We start from the raw sequence: 26,626 nt of genomic DNA on the forward strand, positions 1-26,626 counted from the left end.
AAGAGGAAGTCAATCTGTACGTAAATATGATCATGTCAACCCTCCCAGCTACAGAAAAGAGGCTACAAGAAATAAGGGAACACCAGGAACGTGATGAAATACTGAGCCAAGTGAAAAAGTACTGTACTGAGGGCTGGCCAGACAGATCCACAATAGACAGAGCTTACCTACCGTACGCACATGTTGAGGAAGAGCTATCAGTGGAGAACGACTTATTACTGAAAGGATGTAGGCTAGTAATTCCCAAGCTGCTACAGAAAGACATTCTTCAGAAACTGCACACAGGACATCAAGGTATAGCAAAGTGTCGTGAAAGAGCCAAACAATCTGTCTGGTGGCCAGGACTGTGTACACAGCTTCAGAAAGTTGTCGAGGGCTGCGACACATGTGCAAAAGAAGGAATCAACCCCAAAGAGCCACTGCTGCCTACAGAATTCCCTGATAGACCATGGGAAAAGGTGGGTGCTGACTTGTTTCAGTGGAACGATAACCAGTATCTAGTGGTGGTAGACTATTTTTCCCGTTTTATTGAGGTAGCTAAACTCACATCAACAACCTCATTAGCAGTAGTGGAACATTGCAAGTCTATCTTTGCCAGGCATGGCATACCGTCCGAGGTCATGACAGATAATGGACCCCAGTTCTCGTCTGAATGCTTCACTCAGTTTGCAACACAGTGGGGGTTCACACACACAACATCCAGCCCCAGATATGCTCAGAGTAATGGAGAGGCAGAGCGCGCCGTGCGGACAGTTAAAGGCCTCCTCCAGAAAGAAAAAGACCCGTATCTGGCACTCATGGCTTATAGAGCCACACCACTCGCCAACGGGTACAGTCCAGCACAGCTGTCAATGGGCCGGCAGCTCAGAACAACAGTTCCGGTCACTCCGTCATCCCTCATCCCAGGCTGGACTGACATAACCAAACTCAAGGAGGAGGAACAGAAGAAGAGACAGAGATTGAGCTGGAACTTCAACAATAGACACAGAGCTCAACATCTCAAAAGACTGACACCAGGCGACCATGTCTGGGTAAAGGACACAAAGGAGAAGGGGACAGTGATAAGACAGGCGGAAGCTCCAAGGTCATATGTCATTGACACTCCCAGAGGGAACCTGCGCCGCAACCGAAACCACCTCGTCTCTACGCCAGTGGCGCCAGCAGCGCAGACCACCCTACCAGACCACCCTACCAGACCATCCCACCAAACCATACTACCAGAGCCAGAGCAACTTACTGGTCAGCCAGTGAGGCCAGATCATGCAGGGCCAGGCCCAGTTCAACCATGCAGTCCTGAGCCTCCGGCACGCTACCCTGCAAGAGAGAGACAACCTCCAGGGTACCTGAAGGACTTTGTGGCTAAATAGCAGGTACCCCTGGTGAGATTGAGTGATTTGAGTGATTTCTACGGGGCAGAATGAATCCCCCACACTCAGTAGAAGGATTGGGCAGTCTACCCCACCTTCTTAGTTCAGATTTTCGGTTAATGTTCATACTTATGGTTCATAAGATACAGTTTGATTTATAACTCTACAGTTAACTTTTGATATAGTCTGTTACAGTACAGAGGTGTTCGTTTAATCTTGAGTTATAGGTCAGTACAACTGATCTTAGAAAGGGGGATGTAGTGTTAAGGGGTTTTATAGGACATATGATGTGACGTTGCCCCCGTGTGGTTAGGTCGGGGAGCGTGTAAACGAGGCACTGTAATAAAGTCATGCTTTGAGAGCACTCGTTGGAAATCTCTCTCCGTGTTTATTTGTTAAGCTAGAAACACTTAACTCAACAAATAGGTTTCACATAGATTAGCAATGAACCGACACAGGACAGCAAACACAAGGGGATTAAAATAGGGAACTAATGAAAACACAACAGGTGACACAGGTGAAGCAATAATGACAAAACGAGGATAACAAGGGGGCGGGGCAAGGTGACGAGACAACACAAGCACAAGGTCCAAACACAAAACCATGTGCTTGCACATAAAACATGGGTCTGTCATGATCCTGCCTCAATAATTAAAGAACATCAAGGACTAGATGGCAGGATCATGACAAGTAGTAGGAGAAAGCTGAGTAGTAGGGGTTACCATCCTTTTTCCCGGACATGTCCGGCCGATGAGATCGTCCAAAATGTCCGGGATTCGGCTTTTGCTTTCTAACAGTCGCCATTCATTATTTACATGCACACCTTTTGTTTCAATCTAACTGAATTCATTCCGATTGGTGAATCTGAATGTAGTGTTATGAACGCTAAACAAGTGATCGGTTGATGTGCGTTTTAACATTGCTAAGAAAATTCCCGCTCCTCCGTGAGAGATACGAGACCGGCTCAGCAGCAATCACGCCACCGGCCTCGCGCCGTTCTCCCGCGGCCCTCAGCCTCGTCCTGCTCGCCACAGTAAACACAATGAATGGCGACTGTAGAACGCAAAAGCCTAATCCCGGACATTTTGGGTGATCTCGAAATCCCGGGCAAACTCGTCACGAAGTCTCACTAGTAGCCTAGCCTTGTTGTTTTCAACTGCGCTCTCTTACCGGTAGGCGCGGCTTGGGAGTGGCCTCGTAGGGCAGCTAAGCAAGTGCATTCTGGGAGTTGTTGTCTTTTATCCACATAAGCCAAAAAAAAAAATTCTGGCTTTTCTCAGTCTAGAAAGCTCCAAATTCAAAAATAATTTCACATTTCTTCTATATAAATGACCTATTTTAAATACACATTCATCTCTCCAGAGGTGAAGTATCCCTTTAATGCATTAAACTCAAGACAGACTTTCAAGCTATATGGACTTATCATGCTTTGCTTTTGACTGACTGATTCTGACTTAAAGGGATAGTTCACCCTAAAATAAAAAATGCACGCTTAAAGCTTGTTACAAAGCACCGGCATATAGTAAAAATTATCATGTCGGTAATGAGACGTTTCAATTATGTATTGATAAACTAGAGTCAGTGTCGACACCAAAGATGAAGTTGACGTACCTTTAGAGAGAAATGCAACTTTCATACAGATTACATAATCAGAGAGTATTTGTTTTTGATTCGAATTGGTTCATTTAAAAATAGACATTTCAAGCATTCTATAGATATATTTCTCATGTTTGTGAGGCAAGTAGCATATACGCTCAGTATCGGTTTATTTACTGTAATGGTGGCGTAATAGGGATCTTCAGTCCTAAATATCCCCCTCTTTGTGCTTCAGCTCAGATTTCATTTAATCGTTAATGTTTCAACTCATGGAGTAGAACACTTTCTACTGCTGTCCTCAAATCTTTTTTGCCGCTTTTTTTCTCTGAACTCTTTACACTTGATTCTCCCTGGTTACCAGATGACTCAGAAGAGCATTTGCTAAAAAAAAAGAAGAAGAAAACAGCTGGCGTTTCGTTTCAGAGCCACCCTGTTCTCTTCAGAGCATGGGGTAATTGCCCAACGCGTATCTCCAGTGATGAGAAGATACTGCCGACATACTAAAAATAGCTGACAGGGCCCTCAAAGCACAAAGCCACAAAACCAGCTGAGTAAAGGTGCTTTGATGATTTCAGTCAAAGCCGGTGTGATAATTATCACTGTGTCAATACAAAAAGGTGCGATAAGCCATTTTGTTTGCCCAGAAAGTGATGACTCTCACATTGCCATCCATAGCATTAGCGAGGACTCATGGGAAATGTGATTGTGGAGGGGAAGTGGGGTCTTAATAACCTCATTCAGGATGTATTCAGATGTTTTCCTAGTGTTAAAAAAGACTTACATTACATAAGAATAAGGTGTGACAAAAAGACAGAGATCTTGTAGACAACTGAATTTTGTGACTGCTGGTATGACGACTATCTAATGAAGTTAACTGATGACGTACAGCAGGTGTGTGAGAAAGAAAAAGGAGAGAGATTATTCAGACAATGCTGATACGATCTTATTTATATGTTATACAAAACTGATATGCAACATGACAATGAAAGCATTTCAGTCGCTCAAACAGAAGCTTGTGGGTTTCAGTTCCTAAGGAATGCATTAACTGCTAAACAAAAACACGTGATGTAAGTAGTTTTGGTAACACTTTATTTCTATGGTCCACTTTAGCCATTCACGTTTACAAAATTAAGAAGCGCTATATTATTCTTTCACATCATATCATGTATACAGTATATTACACAGTACAGACATAAAAGACCATTGATATCACACACGCTGCCTTGTCGTTTACCCAATATTTCAAAGATTACAATTTTCCTAATCTGTATTTTCCAGTAAAAATTTTTTTTACGAAAAGTCACTTATGCTCACCAATCACAAATACAGTAAAAACAGTAATACTGTGAAATATCATTGCCATTTAAAATAACTGTTTTCTATTAAAACATATTTTAAAATAGAATTTATTCCTGTGACCAAAGTTGAATTTTCAGCATCATTACTCCAAACTTCAGTGTCACATGATCCTTCAGAAATCAGTCTAATATGCTGATTTGCTGCTTAAGAAACATTTCTTCTTATCATTAATAATGTTGCAAACAGAAATATGCTGCTTCATATTTTTGTGGAAGCAGTTTTCTTTCCAGTTTTTTTTTATGTTGAACAAAAGAAGAAAACAATGAAAAAGAAAACTTTTGAAACAATGAAAGTTTTTACTTTTTTTATAGTGAATGAATCCATGCTTAATAAATGTATTGATTCATTAAGATGAAAAATAATGTTTACATTTTTTTTTAAGTGCATATTGAAAAATTTGACAACCAATCAATACAATCTTGACAATACGAGAGAGAGAGAGAGAGAGAGAGAGAGAGAGAGAGAGAGAGAGAGAGAGGGGGTGAAAAAAAGATTCCCATTGTGCACCTGGGTTTAGCTGAAGGACAAGGGCTAACATGGCACTCAAGTTGAGTCCTTCAGGTCCTCAATCCATCAGTAAACATGAGCATGAGGAGCCTCTACAGTGTAGTGTGTGCAAATTGCTCTTCCTCCCAGCTAGTGATGACACGGGACGTAATGATCGGGTTTTTCTCAGTTCTGTGGCCCAATCAAGGTCATAGACAGACAAAAACACACAGACACATCTGTCTTCCTGCCAATCAGCAGAGATACAACACATGCAGGTTTGCTGACATTGAAAATTAAAGATATACAGTGGTGGTAAAAAAAATATGTCAAGATGGCAAGGTGGAAGAGAACGGAAAAAAAATGTCCTTGACATACCCTGGAGAAAAACAGAGGCCTGCCATTTGACTTTATGTGATTTGTAGTGCAATCACTGTTGTCCATGACAACTATCCTTTGAAACATGATGACATCTTGCTGCAAAGGATTTCATTTTATCTTTCTTTTATTATTTAATTACATTTTTGGCATGAGTCATGACAGACTTTGAAAAATGGAAAATGCTGGCTTTGTTTCAGAATTTACAGGTAACCCAACACTATATAAAAAAATGGAATAAATAATTCATGTTTAAATCAATTATTTAGAGAACCTGTCCATGTTGACATTTGGCTACTTTGGCTAGCTTCTACAAAACGACAGATGTGCAACAAAAAAAAAAAAAAAAAAAAAAAAAAATCTAATACTTGACTTTGATTAGCCAAACTCTGGATGATTATACGCTTAACTGTTTTATTTACAGAAGAAAACCTAGTACCCACCATTTGGGAAATACTTTGTAACTGAAATTGGGGGAAATTTACTATTACTTTTCTGTTTATAGAGGTATATATTTAACACTGACAATAATGGCACAAGAAAACCCTGAGGATATATAGACGCTTCATTAGAACCTCCAAAAAGGTAATTCAGGCATATTTCCCCCCAGAGACAATCCATCATCTTTCAAATGGGACAAACTTTAAATGAATATGGATGACGCAGTATCCCTGATTCATAGTTATATAACGATTCGATTCAGATTGATTTAGAGAAGGAACATAGCATAAGATGTGTCCGTCATGAACTATACAACTCTAGAGCTCCAAAACCAAAACGCTCCAAAAGCTCAATCCCTTTCTAGGCATTTTCACTCCCTCCCTCCACGAATGTGTTCCAAAACAGTTTGTCTGTTCCTAACAGTAAGTAGCAAAGCCATACTGCCTTGAAATATACCTTGTTTCAGACACATATTTAGTATATTCTCTGTCAATAAAGCATTCCCAGGAAACATTTCCATAAGATGTTGAATGGAGCTGAAGGACATTATTCAATTGATAAATATATATTTACTCCGTAGTTGACAATTTTCTTCAGTCGGTTATTCCTAAAAATCTAATGCAAATATTAGTTACATTAAGTAAATGTATAATGTATTTCAATAAATCTAATCTAAACCATTTGTTATATATATATATATATATATATATATATATATATATGATGACAATTATATATATATATATATATTAATTGATGGTGTCAAATGATGACAAATAAAAAAAAAAGTTCAATTAATGGAAATGTAGTTGTTTTGCCATTTACCAAACTTTAATGTTTAATTCATTGTAATTTCTTTCCTTACATTTCTTCTGAATTAATAATATGTACACCATTTAAAGATTACTTAGAAATTTGTCATTGAATTCAAATGCATGAATGTTAAAAACAGACAGTCACTTTCATTGAATAGAGCACATTCATCAACATAGTAATTTGGGTTTGGAACAACAATTATAAGGCAAATTATTCCTTAAAATCTTTAGTTAAATAGCTTTTTAAAAACCGACCCCGGTCAATATGAAACAGAAATCTCCTCCATTACCAAAACACTAACACTGTCCAATTCTTCATCATATCAAATATTTCATGACATGCTAATCACATCTGAATCTTCCAGCATTGCTATATCAAAAAGTTTGCCTCTACATCCTCAAAGATTGGCACACACTGATCAGAAAACAACCGGTTGTCCAATATTGGGCACAATCAAAGTCTTTAGCTGTTTCATGTCAAATCAAGCCCAATTGTTTGGGCCTGTAGCCAGTTAATCACAAGCCCTGCGGCGGGGCCAGAACACAAGTCAGCGCTAATTCAAGTCTGCGAACAAACTGGCAAAGTATTCTGTTCTTCAGATTGATGAGGACGGTTTAATTGCTTTCTTTTGTTGCTTTGGCACAAACTTGCATTTGATGTTTTTGTGAATGTAAATCATAGAAATTGATTGACATAGTTGGTGACATAATAAATATTCTAGTTAAAAAAACGGGTGAAATGTATTGGTCCAGCCTCATCTATCACTGTGTGAAACCGTTCAAATAAATTGTCATCTTTGATCGTCTGAATTGGAGAGATATGTGACCGTTCAATCCAAACGTAAAGTGAGTTATGTGGATCTCACTGAAGCATGAATCAGGCAGGATATTTCAAGGAGCCGTCGTTTGTGGCTACAGTGATTTGGGACTTGTCACATGTACTAACTGTAACAGACTGCCGCAGACATAACCATATCACCAAATGATGTAATTAAAAAACAGCCGCTGGGGAGAACCGTCATTGAAAACACACACACACACACACACACACACACACACACACACACACACACACACACACACACACACACACACACACACACACACACACACACACACACACACACACACACACACACACACACACACACACACACACACACACACACACACACACACACACACACACACACACACATACACTCCCCTTCAGCACAAGATAGAAACAGAGAAGTAGTAAGAGAGAAAATCCGGCTGGATTTGACAAACTCTGTTGGGCTGAGATGAAAGAATAAGAGGTTATTCACATTCACAAGGCCAAAAAATATGCCCTCTGCAACAGAGCTCTGTGTGTTCGCGAGGTGAGGCTTCGACCTTGAACGCTACAAAGCATTATTTCTTAATCAGTATTATTTTCAGTCAGTTTCCAGTATATCTAAAACTGATAAATCTTAAAATTAGTCATATTTATTTGAAAATCAAAACTTTGTAAGATATTAAGAGAGAACACACAAGTTGTTCTTACCAAGTAGTGGTAATATTGCACAATAAGGTTGTAAACATTAACATTATTAATGCAACGTTGTTTACGTTCATGTAAGCCATGAGCAACTTTGTTTATGAGGATACTTATTGAGACGGGCATTTTGACATAATTTTGCATGTAAGTGTCCATTCAAGCACAAATAGACACAGAAGAGAGAGAATAAGACCCCCTCTCTTTCGCATCTTCTTGCACTCGAATGGTTTAAAATCGCTTGAATGTTTAAACTGAGGACCTAAAACACATGCAAATGATAAACTTTCGCAATATGATGGGTAAAGTTGCAATCAGGTGTTAAAGGTGTTTGCAATCCGAGAATCATATGGTGCCTGGTCCGTACAGTTAAACTACAATCGCACAACCTGCGCTAATGCTAAGACTATAGCCTATATCGCGCAGCCCATCGGTTCCCAACAGGGGGGTCGCGGCCCACAAGGGGGCCTCAGCGAGCTCTGTGGGGGGTCGCGTCATATTTTGAAAAGTTTTGAGCAATTTGCATTAAATAAAAGTCCTTAACTTTTTTTCTGTTCAAAATTTATATAATGAGCGAGTTCATTATGAATCCATTTTCCAAACCGTGTTTTTGTCTTATCCTGAATCACTATGGTACACCTATAATAAGTGATTACATTGGGAGTATTTTACCCTGGTTCGGATCGCTGCCGCTGCGGAGTAGCCCAGTACCTGCGTGACTCGTCATAGACGCACACAGAGAGAGAAGTAGTTCCGGCTACAATGTTCTTCCGAAAGACGCATTATTCTGTTAAAGGAGTCATGACCTGTAATTTTCACTTTTCCAGGAGAAAAAATGTATGTTATGATTGCCTAACGATTATACACTGGCCGGGAAGCCGATATTTAAAAGTGAAGCGTTTGTTTACCCCTGGGTTCGTCAACCAGCCCACGTGCACGCGCACTCAAATACGTGATGTTAAAAAGTGAAAGATGCAGAAACGTGGTGCACACGTGAGTTGCTCTGTTGTTGACTGCCAGAATCAACATGGAAATGTTTTTTCTCTCCCAAGAACGGACCAAGCTATCAGGGACCAGTGGATTAAATTCATTTTTACTGACGCGGTTCCTACAACCCTTCCCACTGGCTTAGGTGTCTGTGCTAAACATTTTACAAAAATTGCGTTGCAATGATAAGATCTTTATTCACGCGAATCGACGCGATCAACAGACTGTCTGTCATCTGCTCAGTCAGTGCTCATCATGCTGCAACCTTTCATGTGATGGAATAGATTTAAATTTAATGCTTTAAACGATACTTTTCACGATTTGTTAATCTCGATAGCTGTAATAGTAAAAACGTAGTAAAAGTTTTCGAGAGAGTTCATGTAATACTACTAGCTATTTCATATGCAAGCATGTCAGCCAATCACAGCAGTGGGCGTTTGCACTGCAGTCTCACAGCAGACACGCCCCTTAAAACAGAGCGTTCAAATCTGAGGCTGAAATCAGGCTTGGAAAAATGGCTTTTATTTATAAATTATGACAATTTTTTATGTAAAAATCATACTAACATTATAAGGGCACCCCAGGCAACATTGTAAAATAATAAAACAATCCAGTTCATGACTCCTTTAATAAACGCAAGTTTATTATCACTCGCTGTAGCGCCAAAAGCCCCAAAAATAAAGCCTCACAAATAACATGCAAGTATTGAGGCCCCAGACAGAAGTCATTTAGTAATAGCCTATATTCATTCTTTTTTTACCTACACACAAGTGTGAATACTGATATTTTTGTTATTGCATTTAAAATAGGGCCAATTTATAGGCTACTCCTAGGCTTACATTTTTAAATTACAAAGGGCCTACTAATCTTTTTGTTATTGTATTTTCAATATTATAGGCTATTATTTGTGCATAAACATATCTGTTTATACACTGTAAAAAAAAAATACATCCCCAAGTCAAAAATTTCAAGTGACCGATAACATCAAAATTTTTCAATTAGTCTGACGTATTATTTCTCATTGAGCAAATGTTAACAGACTATTGCAGCAAGAATATAACTTGGGCCAATTGAAAAATTTAGATGTTATCGGTCACTTGAAATTTTTGATTTGGGAGGGTTAGAATTTTTTTACAGTGTAGTAAACATACCGTTTGTTTGAAAACAACATATTTTGTCATCCTTGCTGCAAGCTTACAAGAGCGATAATATCATTAAATGTGAAGGGGGGCCCTAAAATGTTTTCTTGGGAAAAAGGGGGTCTCAGACAAAAAAAGGTTGGGAACCCCTGGCGCAGCCCTATACCAGCAATCACCATCTCAGCAACAGAGGTTGAACTGACAAGTGAGATTCTGTCCAAGCACTGAATCAACTGCCAACAATGGAGACTGCTACTCAAAAACATCAGAAACCATGTCTAGACACAGAAGACAGCTGCTTGCATCATGCCTAGGAGTGTAAAACAGACGTGTCATGTGACAGCCAGAAACCATGTGCATGAGGAACCAGTGACCACAGCCACAAGATAACCAACCATCTCATCTGAAGTAAATCCATGTTAACTAGCATCTGTGTCCAGCCCCAGGTTATATTGCTACTGTAGTTCTGTGGGCTAAAATTACTCCCAAATTAAATCAACTACAAAAACCAATGGAATTTACCCGCAAGAAAGAGTGTATGTTAAGTGTATAAGAAATTGCAAACATTTTCTCAAAAATTGTCATATTTATGTTTTGGTATTTGTCTCTTCCTTTTGAATATTTTGTAAGAAAGGACTAAAGCTTGTAATCTTATACGACCAGTTAACATGAGAGAAGCTAGCCAGCTTGTTATGTTCCCTTAGAAGCAAGAACACATGTTACAGTAAGCAAATTTAAAATATGTAACCATTGAGATTAAAATGTCACATACACACATTACTGTACGTACTTCCAGCTGTCCTGATCCAGCCGAGCAACTGTCAATGAGATGGGCGGGAATGCTATAGGATAGCTTTCTCCCAGTATTATAGATCTCCTCTTAAATGATTTACACATAAAAGCCTGACAGAAATGTGAAATGTTCAAATGCTTGAATTTTTTATTTTTTTTGGTGTGTGTGTGTGTGTAGACAGATCAAAACCAGTTTCCTCACGCCAGAACACAAGTCTTTCCCAATTCCTCGAGCAAAACAGACAAAAATACCCAGCTTACACATAACTGTGTGATATAAATCTCAGAGATAAATTAATAATTGCATCAGCTTCCCGAGTTCATTTTGAAGTTTTGCAGCGAGCAGACAGTGCACTTCGCACGCATACACTCAGAAACACAACCGTACACGTGAAAACACATATAAAATAGCCCGAGGGTGATATTCCACTTCAGTTGAAATGGTCTCCATTTTGAAACAGATGTGTCTCATTGTTAGATAATTCCACATTACTGGCCTTATGTTGCTTTGGAATGCCAATTCCATCCATATATTCCAGCCATACTCCATGTCGTGTACAATAAATAATCGAAAACTTCTTCTTTCCAAGAACAGCCAATTTTTGGAGGCAATCCTGCAACTTAGTCCACAAGGTGGTTTCATACAGATGCATTAAATAAAATGAACAGATATGCCTTAGAAATAAGCTAGACATTGCACAGATTATAGATGCATTGCATTGCACACCAGTATAAACAGTTTGCCAGCGTTGATATTGTGAACAGGCCCTATCTGCCTGGTCTTATCTATCTGGTGATGAATAGGAGATGTGAATTGAAACAGAATGGACTAGTCTAAGAAATGCCAGGAGGAACAGAGACTCTTTTGTAGAATTTCTGTTTACACAAAAGGGAGGAAGGCGCAGTGGTTGTAATCTCTTTGCGAGCTTGTTTTGCTGTAAACCCAGTTTACAACAAACTTAGAAATTCAGTTTATAGTACAGATGAAAAATGCACAAGGAAAAGAAGCAGGCAGTCTGGTTTATACAAATAAATAAACCAAGCATGTGTTGCTGTTATGAACTAAAAGAACAGAATACCCATTGCATAAAATTATGACGTAAAGTCCCGTTGATATACATGTTCTAAATTTTATTTTTAAACTAAATTCGTGGGATTAAAGAAAGAGAGAGAGATCATATGTCCATTGTATATTAGATGTTAGGTTCATCATCAGATTTGTTTACTGGCTATTGCGAATATAAACATGCCTAATCTAATGCCACCGGGAGGCATGCATAGTTTATTATGCTTTTAAAATCTGCTATATGATGCTTGTAACCACAGCACTCAGATAGAGACACAGTCTCATACTTGCATCGCATGATTTATGCAAGAAAAATGAAATGTTTGTCTAGCTGCATGAATGTATTGCAGACTTCCCTTTTCACGCATGGATCTAATGAAACTATATAGCCGGCTGAGGTTCAGCAGAACCATCTAATGTTCTCAACGAAGACTATCATGTCCGGACTGCCAGGAAAGCAGCGTTAGGGAAAGGCTGTGCGCGACAGATTTTTACACCCAGGGCAGTGTCATTGCCACCCAATTTAAGGCCTGCTGTTTTCCAAGCTAGAATCAAGCCTGCCTTGGCTTGGCTTTTTCCTCGCTGTCTGAATCATTTTTGGGTTACTGATGGGGGTTAGGTAATTGTAATACTCTCTGAAATGGAGGTGAGAGAGGAAAACAATGTGGAAAAACGCTTTTTGAGGGATGGCTGTGTGTCATTTTCTTTTTGGTGAAAGGGCCGACTTGTAGCATGCCTCTCCGCCAATGGGTAACAACGTAATGGCGCCTCAGCTGCTGAAACATGAGTCGGCACGTCACAACGTTGCAAATCTCACACTACTTATCTCTGCCTGATATCACTCAACAATGTGTCAGTTCAGTTCTGTGGCCATCTGCAGGTTCATCCGGCTTCAGACTGGAACAAATCATGGACTCTTTGAAAGATGGGACAGAAAAATCACAAAAACGAAAATCTCTAATATCAAACACTTCTGTGTTATAATCATTGTTATAAAGTTAAACATGGTTAGTCTTATTGCTTGAATCTTGTTTTCTTGATTTGCGAGTAATGTTTCTATTTTGTCAAGTGGCTAACATAGCATAATCCGAAAGAGCTTTATTTGTGGTAACAGTAATACAGCATTTTCTCCACCATACAAAATATTTTTAAATTAATTGCATTCCATTTAGGAACACAAGTCATTCGTTTTCCGACCTAAATTTTGGTGCATCCCTAAATACAACTGTTTTAATCAACATGTGTCTCTATTGAAGTAAAAGTAGTAAACTGATCAAAAACATCACATGACATCACATTTGTATGAACTGGAATAGGCTACAGTGCAACAAAGTCATGTTTTATATTGATACAAAAAGAATCATCAGCTTAATAATGTGTTCTAATCAATTTTGCACTAAAATTGTGTTCAGTTGAGCTCTGAACGAAAAACCTCTGAGACAATCAGATTTCCGCTGGGGGTGACTGCTGAAATGAAGTCAAATCAGAAATTTAGATGATAATATGACAAAAGACCTTTAATAATAGACGTTACTACAGACAAAGACATTGTTTTTTTAAATAATAACCAAAAGATAAATAAGAGAAAAAACTAAAATTCACATTGTCATTGTAACTTTGTGCATGATTCATCAGTGCATGTTATTAAAAAGAAAAATTGTAATCTTAATCAGAATCTAATAACTTGTGCCTCAAAACGTTTTCTTGTCAAATATCCGGCTTCTTTAAAAAAATATGTCTAAATACAGAGGTACAATGGGTTATTTCATTCACTGGTTTTCTTTTTGCTGGGTTTCTACTTTTTTCTTTAAAAAAGACGATTCCACAATCTAAGTAAACCAGCAAAAGGAACTTAAGAATAATGTTTTTTGAAATATAAAACATATTATCATCCTCAAGGTCACACAACCTACATAAAGTCCAAAGCTTCGCTCTGCATTAATATCAGCATAACCCAAAGCAAGATTCATGTGACCCTCAAAATGGAAGTCAGGCAGACAACTCAGCGAGGCAGCAGACTCCAGCTGTTCTGTTCTCAGTGGAGACGTGCCCTCTGTGACTACGGTACACTATCATTTACACAGCAAACAACTTTCCAAGGATACTTGGGATATTATTGAGAGATGTAGCTATAGCTATCAAATAACCTTCAAAACACTTTTCTATGTAATAAACCAGACAGTTCCCAATTCTGATGGTAAAATTTAAGCCACGCTCAAAACTGTAGAAAACAGACAAATGCACACTCACACCCGTGACTGTACATTCAAAACATTACTTTGTTGATAGGATACATCAACAACATCCCACAGCGATTAACTATTTCTTGGCAAATTTATTGTTCATAGCAATTATTATTAAATGTTGACATTTATTGTTGTTTATCATAATGTAACGCTAACTGTAACCATGGTATTGTGGCAGAACTAGTCAAATGTTTTTACATTATTCATATCAGAGTTCGTACAAACATTTGGCAGTGTCAAAGACTAGAGCTTCAAAGCTCTAAATGTTTTTTCCATTTTAAGTGTTATTTTTAATGTGACGACCAAAATTGATTTCATCTATCAAAGATTGTCCCCATTTGTAAAAAATAAACATTTCAAGACGTAGGAGAACTAAGACGTAGCAAACAAACACTTTTAGTTCCAATAAATAAACAAATAAATTACCAGTAGGTTGCAGCAGAGGAGCATTTACTGGCTTATTAGCCTAATATAGTTTAATGTTTTTCTTTTAAATTGATATTAAGATAATATGAAATTTCTATTTAGTGGGTAGAAATCAACTGGATAAATATAGAGATCTCAAACATACATTTACTCGATGCAGTAAATTTACTCTCATAAAAGCTATTATCCAATGCTCCTCAAACTGTTTAGTTGTAAGGTGTTTTTTTTTTTCACCCTATCCATAAAATCACAATTTTCATTGGACCCATTCAATCAAATCTAACAGCTTGATTAATTGAGTCTGGAACTTGAAGCCTGCAGATGTGCTAGAATAGGTCAGGATGAATACGCAAGGCGTGAGGATAGAGATCCGGCCTTAAATTGTCACAGTGTCCTTGTCCATGGCAATTGAAGACTTAAGCCGAGGGATAAGAAAGTGTGCAGACGCATGTATCAAAGCATTGGACAAATACAGCGGCGATGCCCGGATTCCAAATGAGCCAAATGGCAGGACCAGCTTGCGCTTTGATAAAGAATACTGGTTTCTCTTTTCTAATCACCTCGCTTTGCATTTCAAGGACCTTTCTGCCAGGCCAAATGTCACTTTCGCAAAACTCACCGAATCACTGACAGCTGCCTTTTAACTTGATCCTCCACCACCAAGGCTGAGAAACGCACAGGCTTTGTTAATATGTGCGGCCCATAACGAAACAAAACATAGATCAAAGACATCTCATAGCAGTTTTCATCTTATCAGCGGGATACTGGCGACCACGTCTGCATTAATGTTTATGCGTTTAATTAGGTATGCGTGGGGAATCGTCAAAGTAACGTTAGGAAAACAGATGTAAGTAAATCTGCACGGGTATTTCTCCCAACAGATTAATTAAATCAAACACTGCACTCCACATAATCTCACTAATAGCCCCCTTGACTGTAGACACTTCAGAGACGTCTCCCAGCGGAGACTCGGAGCTTAGAGAACTCACTCGGAGCGCTGAGAGGGAATCTGCTTTAACGGAATCTTTAATATGTCGCTTATTGACCTTGCTTTGTCATTTTATTCCCGTTTGACACATCTTTAAACTTTTGATGAAACTGACATTGGGAGGGACAACAGCCAACAGGACAGAGTGAACCAGAGGAGAAGATTTCATCAATGTGACGTGTGCAGCACCATATTATTTGAATCTATAGCCAGCGAATGAGATTTCAAATGTTTACTTTTGTTAAAGGGATATAACATCCAAAAATTTTAATTTTATCATCATTTTGCCTACTCACCCTCGCCTCACGTCATTTCAAAACACTAAGTGTAAACAGCAATTAGATTCTATTTACACTAAGTGAAAATAGCATATTTTCTTAGCGATAGCTGCTATTTACACTATGCAAAAATAGCCAAAGATTTTATTTACAGTATGTAAAAATAGCAGTATTTTCTTTGCAATAAGTGTAAATAGTAGTTAGATGCTATTTATAGGCTACTTGTAAATAGTGGCAGATAGTATTTGCCTCCAGTGTTGTTGTACATAAACGATATGCAATAATTTCATAAAATTATGAAATGGATGCCGCCTTTTTGGGACAATAAAAAAGGTTTATAGGTTTGTAGGTTTACACCTACCCCTAAACACTTATTAACCACACGTTAGACACTTTATTTCAACTTTTCGAATATTTTATTAATTTTTATTGAAAATAATGCAGATCTGATATGTAATGGGAAAAGGGAGTAGAGCGAGTTCGGCAAAACTTTCTGCCACAAGCCTTACCCCTACACTATTGCCACTGTCTTCCGTAATTTTGTCTGGCAAAACCAGATGTCAGTGGGCAGAGTTAGTGTAAATATGCAATTTCAGAGTAAAGCATTCACCAACATAATAATTTTGGGCGGGGATTAAACACACACATCGGATACCAGTCATGTCTAAAGTGAATGTAAACAGGCAGGACAAAAATTAAATAAAAATCAGATGTGGCCAAAAGATCAGATCTCTGCATTAAGACTTGCAGTGTAAACGCAGCCACTGAATATGACTCAGTCCCTAAATATGAGAATTAACAGGCTAAATAATATTGATTGCCTTAAGAATAATAGCCATTGTTAAAAACCACTATGTGATAATCAGAATATACGTCATGTTTTCAAGAATACTTAATTGGTTATGACTCATTGGTTAGGAGTCATACATAAAGATTAATGTGAAATTGATGGGGAGAAACAAACTAAATCAGCCTTCAGATTGAATAACCTAACTCACTTAGTCACAGACATGTGCCCTCTCACTAAATTCCTAGTGAAGAGTCATGTTGTCAGATAAGGTGTTTAACAGTATATTGACAAACCTTCATGGATGTACAGAAATCACCATTAAATCCAAATGACCACTGCTATTGATCCAAGTTATTTAACTCCCATCGAACGGATTAGCTTTCTAAATTGTGAATCAGCAAAAAAGAGATACAGCCGATCAGTTTGCGCACCCATTTCAATACTCTTTACCTATCATTAGAATCCTCCATGAGATCAAGGCGAAGAACTGTCATCAGATTACCCATTGATTTCAATTAGCACAAACCTACTACTAAACAACCTTTGTCAGTCCACGATCACTGCTAGTGCTATTGATTCACAGGCTTGTTCCATTACGCTTGATTGCTGCCGGGCCACTGTCAGCTCCGAGATCTGATTAGTTCCCCCTTTTTAGCACATTCTCTCAAATAAAGGTCCACGAAGGTTGCTAATAAGGTTATAGACAAGTGATGGACTGAAAAGGTCAAAATGGCGATTATTGATAGAGAAGAAAAATGATAGAATACAATGGAGAGGGAAGAGAGAATAAAGTACATACACATTTCTGGCTGCTTGCTGTTTGAGGTGTTTCCGCCCAGACACTACTACCAAAAGGTTTTTAACCAGCACGTTTCTCTCAGAAATGTATTCTTTCTATTTAAAGTTACAGCCTTGTTTGAAAGGTTGAAGAAGTTTAAAAAGCCTTTAGGTTGGAAAGTTTATATAGGGCTAGATAGAAAGTCCGATAGAGAGACTGAGAGAAATAGACGGATTGATCAGAAAAAGGGGTACAACAGCTTGTCATTGGGACCACAGGACCCTCAAAAGGAACATCTTTGACACCTTATTTACCTCTAAAAGTTGCACAGTAGTACCTTAACTATACATATTACTACTCTATAGTACTAATATGAACCTTTCAGGTAAGATACTAAGTTGTCCTTTTAAAGTTGGCATAAAAGGGAAGTGTTTTCTTCCATATTGTGAAACAGCTTCTCAATTAAGGAAAAATGTATGGCGGGACTTGATTTTATCCATCAGGAATTGACAGACAGACAGACAGATAGATAAACATCTAATAAGTTTTCAAAAAATATCTTTTTTTAAAACCAGGAACATGGTACCAACAGATTGCTGCATTTTCCTTACAATGAGATTTATTAGGTATCTTGAACTATTGCCGCAGCAGTTATTGCTGGTCTTCAGATTAAGTAGTAGGGGTAATAAAGTGGGATCACTAGTGTTCTTATGCCTTCCAAACATACAAGGGGACTTTTCAATTGCCCTTTGTTTTATTGAGACCTGTCTGCGTGAGACAGCTCTAAACAATGTGCTGTAGCTGATTGGCTTTTTCCAATGCTGTACACAACAAGCCTTGATTTACAATGGAACAGCTTTGCTGGCAAAAAAGGAGGCCTAGAGAAGTGGGCATCAAAACCTCTACAAGGCAGCCAAGTACAAACTAGTGAGTGAAGTCAGAGCTGCCAAAGCAGGGTTACTCTGCAAAAAGCTGGATGAAGTTTTCAGCCAATGACCCATCGTCATATGGAAATGCCTGCGGGATTGTTCCAACTGCAAAAAGATGAGATTTCTCTCCAATTGACATACAACCTTTACCATCCAATTGCCCTAACAAGGGCAGAATGGAAAGTCAGACCAGCCTCCTCCAACCTTATACCGCCCACATCAATCAAACACGAGTATCCTCCTACGATTATAACAGTCCTACCACATCCCAATCCTCACTAATGATCAATGAGAGAGTTTCCTTAGGGGACAGATAACCAAAAACACAACCAGTGCAGACAATGTCCCTCCATTCCTCCCCGAAGCTCTGTGCTGACCAGCTCACAACAGTTGACAATTCAAAAGTCCTGGGCTTCTATTCCAGCCTGTTTCAGCCACCAAAAAGAGTCCAAAATATACCAAAACTTCATATGATTACAAACTCTCCTTGACTCTTGGGGTCATGAAAACATTTGAGCCACTTGTGCTAACCAACTCGAACCGTAATTGACTCCCTACTGGACCTCGTGCAATTTGATAACAGGGCAAATAGGCCGTGAAATCAAACACACTGACACATCAGACACACTGACCCATAGTACTAGAGTGCTACAGACCTTTTCTTCCTCAAATCTTTCTACACTGTCGTTTTCATATCCTACGACTCATTGCAAGTCTGCAGATGGCACTTTGGTGTGATTGACTTTATTGGTGTGAGTAACAACGAGTCCACAGACAGGACGAGAAGTGGCTTGAGATGACAAGAAATGACGTGGACTTACTTTCTGACTTCCTTTAACCATCAGTGACAGGATTTGATGTGAAAGGGAAGTGTTTTTTTTTTAAAGAGTCACCAGAAGCTTCCTACAGCTTTTGAATAAATTCAATCCGCCACAGGGCTTCATTTGTCGTGTTCAGCGATCTCTCTGCTGCTCCCTCAGGGACTCTGTGGGTCGAGGTCTAGAAAGGCTTAGAAACATACCTTGTCATTGATTCCACACGTCCTGCTCATCAACTCTTCAAAGTACTACTCTCCAAACAGTGATTCAGGACAATAAAACCAAAAAGAATCAGAAACAAGAACAGTTTCTTCCCTAGAGCAGAGTGTCTTTTCTGAACTCGACATCAAACAATACTATTGGCATTAAAAATTGAGCTTCTTCTGTAGTATTTTCCAGAGTTGCCCAACCTTTTGGTCTTAAAAGGTAGGCAATTTTCAAAGAGGCAGGCAATTTTCAAAGAGGCAGGCAATAGCAAGTTAGCCTTGAAAGCATGAGATCCCACCCTCCCTTCAGAGTGTCTCCAAAGCCACGCCTCCTTCAAAACACATAAACGCGTCACAAGAGACGCCGTTAAATTACCTCATGTCTCAAAGCACATTACAATAACATTACAATAAAAGTAAACGTAAACCACTTAAATAGCACTGACCTGTACCACTCGACTGCTGCAGATTCATTTCAGCATTGATAGTGTTGCCACCGAAACGCATACATTCAAGTCATGAACCACTCCGAGTATATCGTCACGGGTTTCCATCTTTTAATTACGTTAGTTATAGCGTGAACGCAGCATAAGCTTGTTGTTTTGGTTCAGGAGGAACTGTAAATGGCGGCTGCTGTTTCAGTTGCAACTCATAGCATGAAACACGCTGGTGAGGTGTGATGTCTGCGCGAGCAGGGTGCGTAGAGGTTTGAAAATACATACATTGACAGGCAGGTAGGACATTGTATCATTGCATTTGGACCGATATAGCCTGAAATAGCATAAACAGCACAGCCAGTGTAGTAGCAATACTTATATTTTAGTGTATATTTTCTGCATAAATACAAATATGTATACATGCATTATTAACTTGATATTCAAAATCTATTTATTTTTCCCGACCTAACCTTTTCCCTACATATCATATTGTGAACCGCATGTTTATTGTGTGTCCTTGAGAGCTAAATGAAATGAAATGTACTTTCATAAACTATAAGACATACTTTGCAGAGACTAAAGGGGGAAAAAAATACCAACAATGCAGGGAATAAATTAATTCATTAAATGAAACCTCAGAATAGCACACTTTGTTTCTCATATTCAGTTTTGTACACATTTACACATCATATTTGCATATAAATAAGCATTTCAAACCTAAAAAAGTCATATGTTGTAAAATGTTTTTGCTTTATCGTTCTTCAAACAGCACAACGAAATATTCAGTTATAATCCTGAATACAATTACTATGCTAATATTTTGTTACAATTAACTCACTAACAGTTGTTTGACAGTCTGAATGATCCTTTCATCCTTTAAAAAGAAAAGCCACAAACAGCAAGTATAAGATATAGATGTGAAACAAAGTAACTCAAACTTTCAGACTCAACCAGGTCAACAATTATACCCTTAGTAGTTGACATTAGTTGACATAAGTCTTAAAGCATGTGTCAGTCCTAACTGTGGTTGCTTGAAATATAGAGAACCAATTAACAGAAATGGCCATTGTTTCGGCTGCTTGCAAGTCTTGCAAGTTATGAACTTCCTTGAAACTTTGAAATTACTTTATTGATTTCTTCCATCTCTCTCTTTACCTCTCTCACTTTTCTATGATGTAAACAAATCAAACACTGTTTAATGAATAGCAGATAAAGAATATGTTTCTGCAACTTACATCACTTAGTGTCTGAAACTATATCAATCAACCTCTTGATCCAGGTTCCCAATTTTCCAATTTTGTGTTTTTGGGGCTATTTTTTATTTTACATATTTATTGATTTATTTTAAAAGTATTTATTTTAAAGTTTTTTTTTGTTGTTGTTTGTTTTAAGCAAACATTTGTACAATAATATATTTTATATATACTCTCTTTTTTTTCCATTTTCATAAACCCAAAAGCTTTCTTTTTACCAGCCATCAGACACTCTCATTTAGTCGATAATACATATTCTGCATATAAATTGTGGCTAATTATATGAAATGAATCAGATAATAATTTTCCATTAACCTTCAGGAGTTTTGCTACAAACTCTTTATGTGTCCCATCTACACCTAATACACACTTGCCATTCTCTCTCTCTTTTTCCTTCTCTCCAGAACAGGAGCATTACTGTCAAGAGGCTCTCCTCCTTCTTGTGGACTCTGATCAATATTGTAATTACAAAACAGTCAGATAAGCCAGCTATTTTCGCATAGAATAAAAGCAACAGCAGCTTCAGAGAAAGAGTTTCAGTATACAAATTCTGATTATTAGAACTTTTTTTCAGGATATCCAAAAGTTGCCAATGAACATTTGCATATGAAGAACTTTCTTCCTAGCCTGGGAAAACCCAGACAACTTCCGGCAAATTTAGATTTGCTCTGCAAGTAGTCTGGCAAAGAGCTCATTCAAGCCCATTTCTAATCCGTCGAAATCGCGGCACCAATCAGAAACGTTGAGGCGGGCTTTACACAATGACGATCGCTCTGATTGGTTTTAGGTCTATCCAGTTGCGCCCAGAGGCATTTGAGCGACGTCCGTTGGTGAAGCGCAGCAACTTTTAAATGCATTATTATATTCAAATTGCAAACACATGAGGACAGTCTCCATGAAAGACCCACTGGCAGATGAACGTGCTGCTACATTTCTCTCAGAAACGGTAAAGTCTAAAAAGCACATCTGTATGCAATACAGTTTCATTATTGTTCATTATTATCCAGAGCGGCTTACTATAAATAGTTTGTGCGACCAAATCATGTTTTGCGCCAGTAACTGAAAAAGTTAGTAGCGCAAGTGCCACCAGTGGAAAAGGTTAGTGTAGTTCCCTGGGTTTTAACCAGGCTACTTTCATCCATTCCTAAATCGAGCCCATTATCACCCCAACCCCCAAAACTGGTCTGCATGCGACCAGACTTTAACTGTAATCTCTGTCTCTATGTCTAAAAAGTGTTATGTCTAAACACTTGAAAAGACTTATGAGCATTCCCCATTCTAAGAACTTTCCTAGTGCTAATTATTCAGTAGTGTGTAAAAAAAAAAAAAAAAAAAAAAAAAGACCCCTGCATAAAGAATCACTGATTAGGCTGATCCGGCATTGGAGAAAGCGACAGGCACTTTTAATGAGCAAACTGCAAAAAACCATGACAGGTCACACTAATGACACAACACTGTGTGGCAAAGTCACATTCCCCCAGACATTTTGACTCATCCACTCGCAAGAAGAGAGAGTCTCCACACAGAATGTTCTATGCCAATAGGGCTGTGAAAAAAAAAAAACGAATCACCTATCACGCTTTTTTATTTATTTATTTTTTACGATTTTAAAAACTTTTTTTTAAATTCAAGAATCGATATCAATTCATATTAAATTGTTTTATTTTAGTCCTTGCTTATAGACGAGGCGGAGGAAAGTTACCTCTTTTATTTCAGCAGCCTGAGGCCGATCGGGCCAGTGCTGCATCGCAAAAGTTTATCCTTTGCACGTGTTAAAGTGTTATATTCAAACGAAAGAAGACACGAAAGAAAACTCAATTCAATAGTGTGAGGAGTTTTTTTGTATGGATGGACACATACGAAATTTGCGCCTAGAAAAAAGCCGTGTTGAGCTCTCTTTCACGTCTTCTTGCACTTGAACGGACATATACACACAAAAGTACGTCACATTTTTTTAGGTCTCCGCGAGTATCCTAGCAAACATAATCTGTTAATAAATAAAATGCATGTGTAACAGTATATTGGATCCGTGCAGCTCTTTGTTTTAATCTTAATCAAACAACAAAGGACAAAGAAAAAAAATCTTGACTGAATAACGTTTGTAACTTTAATAAGGATTAATCTACATTTTATTTATACAGTGAAGACTATGCAGTACTATTTTACATTTGATTATTCATTTTCTCTACCACATTGAGCACATTTACATGCTGACAACTCACAAAAATCAGCTTATTCAAATAACCTGTTGTCCGGGTTTACATGCTAACCAATAACCTGACAACGCAAGTAAACCACATTATTAATGAATCAGGTTATTTCCAGTGGAAACAAAGTGCAATACATATTGTTCCGGCACCCAAGTATCTTGATAGAATTGAATCGGTGTATCGTCCCAGCCCATACCTGCCAGTCATAGCGGATTAAAAAACAATTGACATTCAGAGATGAAATAAGTAACCTGATGTAAGACTGCTAGGCACGAAATTGCCATATTCAAGACATCTCCAGAGGGTCAAACTCATCAGCCTGCACCAATTCATACATTACTACAGTTATACATCTTTAACATATGAGTTCCTTCTGCTTAAGGAGATATTTAATGTTCCTATCTGGGGAAATATTTCAGTGTCTGTCCTACTCTGAATCTCAGTAAGAGGTGCTTTAACCACAGGCTAAATTAATGTAAAGCTAGTGTTGTGCGCTTCAGTCTGTGCTAAGATGGCAAGAGAAGAAGATGGAAGAGTATTTGGAGTGATAGATCACTAAAATGCAATCTTGTTTTGAAAGAGCAGGCCTACTGCATTCTCAAGGTAATGCCACGGAGAATCAAACTCATCTTCCTTCAACAAGATCAGAAATATGAGTCAGTTTTATGACACAGCAGTTTCTGTCTGCTTTTCTGTTGGTTACTGTATATTCCATCAATATATCAGCATGCAGAAAGTATTTATGTAAAATATGAGCTCTCGTCACTGGTCATGACTATGGAGATGTCTGTCTTAATATCAATTCCTTAAGTGGTTCTTATTAATAACCACATTGTACTTAACTTTGGAATATACCGTTCAAAAGTTTGGGGTCAGACTCAGTAAGATTAAAAAAAGAAATCAATACTTTTACACTGATTTGATGTCTACTAAAAATGGGAATTTACCATTACATATTTAATATAAATATATGTATATATTACAGTAGAAAACAGTTATTTTAAAATTGCAATTATATTTCACAACACTACTGTATTTCTCTGAATTTCGTATTAAAAAAATGCAGCCTTCATGAACATACTGTAAGACCCTTTAAAACATTAAATAATTCATGCTTTTGAATGGCAGTGTACTTGTAAATGCATTTCTTAAAAAATCAATTTAGTCACTGCCCCCATGTTCCAGAGTTGTAAGTAAACCAGTCTGAATTGAAATTAGACTGTCTTTTATTGTCTTCTTTGATTTTCCTCAATTTGAATTGAGGTAGGAAACAGGATGTAGAATCGTAATTAGAATTTATGGTACACTGTATTAAAAAAAAAAAAATTCTGGTTGATAAAACTCAAGCAGCTTCAGGACTTTTTTTGCGTATACTAAACTGTAACTTAAAGTTAGTCTTTGCTTTCATCAAACACTGTAAGTTCTATAAACTCAAAAATAAAGTTTTTTTTTTGTTTTTTTACTTGTGGATTCAAGCTCAATAAGCTTTTTGCATTTTAAGCTGAGCATTAACATTACTTAGTTTTTCTAACTTGTGTATCAGTTTATTGCACAAACTGAAAAAGTTATATAGATTTACTTAATAAACCAAAAACAAGTTATATATACTGACTGAAATAGACAGTCAGAACAAAAATCACGCTAATGTTAACTTACTAAATGGCCTAAAAATGGCTTTTCAACTTTTTTAACATTTGAAAGTTCAAACTGTCAGAGTTTGTCTGACAAAATTAATTGAATTGGTAACAAAACTCATGAACTAAAGAAATTCATAAAAGTGTAATTTTTTATAGTAGCCTACATTTATTTTTCAATAAAATTTCATTGAAACAAAGTGCTTCACGCTGTGTCTGCATTACAAATATTTGTTGTACATATATTAATAATCAACCCGTTGGTAATTATTCATTAAATATATTTTTATACAAATTTCTTAATTTACATTCACATCTTGAAGAAGGAGTTGAACATAAAGCTAGTTTAAAAAATAAAACACACAACCCTTTGAGGTTTGAAATGTATTTTAGTGAATTCCTCTTCCTGCCATTCCAATTCAGCATCCTGTGGGACACGAGGCCAATTCAATTCAAATTTCAGCTCATGAATGAGAATGGGGCCAATTCTTAAGATTCTGAATTTTGCCAAGACCTGCTGTGTTCTGGTGAGCCTGACAATGATGGTGCGCTTGCCAGATAAATGGCTCTAGACCCAAAATTAACCACCCGCAGCCACTTCCCTCCCATTGCAAATTCACTGTATTTAAGTCAGACACATGCAGCTCTTTGCTCCGCTAAACAGTGTTTTATTTAATTTGAGCCTAACTGACAAGGGACGCATTATATTTTTACCCCTCTAACACAGCAGGATTTCCCCCAATGGACACAAAGCCTATGGTTTTACATATTGCTCCTGCCCAGCGCTTTGATTTGTGTTTGGAGGATATTCAGACCTGCTTGGCTTTAATACATCACCATGAAAGGGTCTTTTCCAGGGATTGGAGAAGGAGAGAGAGAGCGAAAGGGAGAGATTTATACCCAAACCCCGCACGTTCAGGCTCCTGATTAGGGCTACAGCTAATGTAACAGCTTGGACACAAGCACATTGCCTATGGAATCAATATCTCATACTTCTATGAAATTGAGTTTCAGTGAGCAGAGAGAGAGAGAGAGAGAGAGAGGGAGAGAGAGGGAGAGAGAGAGAGAGAGAGAGAGAGGAGGGGGGAGGGACGCAGAGATGAAAGTGAATTCTAGCTGAAATATGCTAGCTGGCTAAAGACAGCAGACAGTTTAGTGCTATGGGCTAGAGTTGGCAAGTTTACTGCATTTTAATATTCTGTGCCATTCCATAAGGACCTATTAGCTATGTTTTTGGTCCATTAAATGCTGATTAAAGAAATAGTTCACACAAAAGTGAAAATTCTGTAATTTTTTTTCACCTTCATGTCGCTCCATACCTGGGGCCTCATTTTTAAAGAGCACATATGATCAGATATGATATTAAATATCAAAAGTGATTAACAATTTGGGATTCATAAAGGCAGAAACTGATGTGAAAATGTTCTTATGTGCATGCCAACTGAAGAGCAGGCATACACACTTTCTGCCGCACTTGTTTTAATGGTACAAAGTGCCTCGTATATGTCAAAAGATCAAGCCAATTTAGATTTATAATATATGTCATGGCCCCTTTAATATAATTATATATGTAAAAATGAACAACATCTTAACTGCTTTTTAATAATCACATAACTGAAATAATATAAAAAGATTTCCTGAATTATTTAGGAGCATTTTTGTGCATACAGAGACAGACATTGCATTTTCAG

At 37.8% G+C, this 26,626-nt stretch overlaps 1 protein-coding gene across 1 annotated transcript in view; it reads left to right on the forward strand.

Moving 5' to 3' along the window:
- gsk3bb (glycogen synthase kinase 3 beta-b) overlaps positions 1-22,027 on the forward strand; it is a 226,999-nt gene extending 204,972 nt beyond the window's left edge. The window contains exon 12 of the transcript XR_014204234.1: positions 21,704-22,027. The gene's annotated coding sequence lies outside the window, so the exon portion shown is untranslated. The remainder of the gene's footprint in view (positions 1-21,703) is intronic.
- The last annotated feature ends 4,599 nt before the right edge of the window (positions 22,028-26,626 follow it).

Source organism: Leuciscus leuciscus (assembly GCF_965113295.1).
Source record: "Leuciscus leuciscus genome assembly, chromosome: 3".
Taxonomy (NCBI): Eukaryota; Metazoa; Chordata; class Actinopteri; order Cypriniformes; family Leuciscidae; genus Leuciscus; species Leuciscus leuciscus.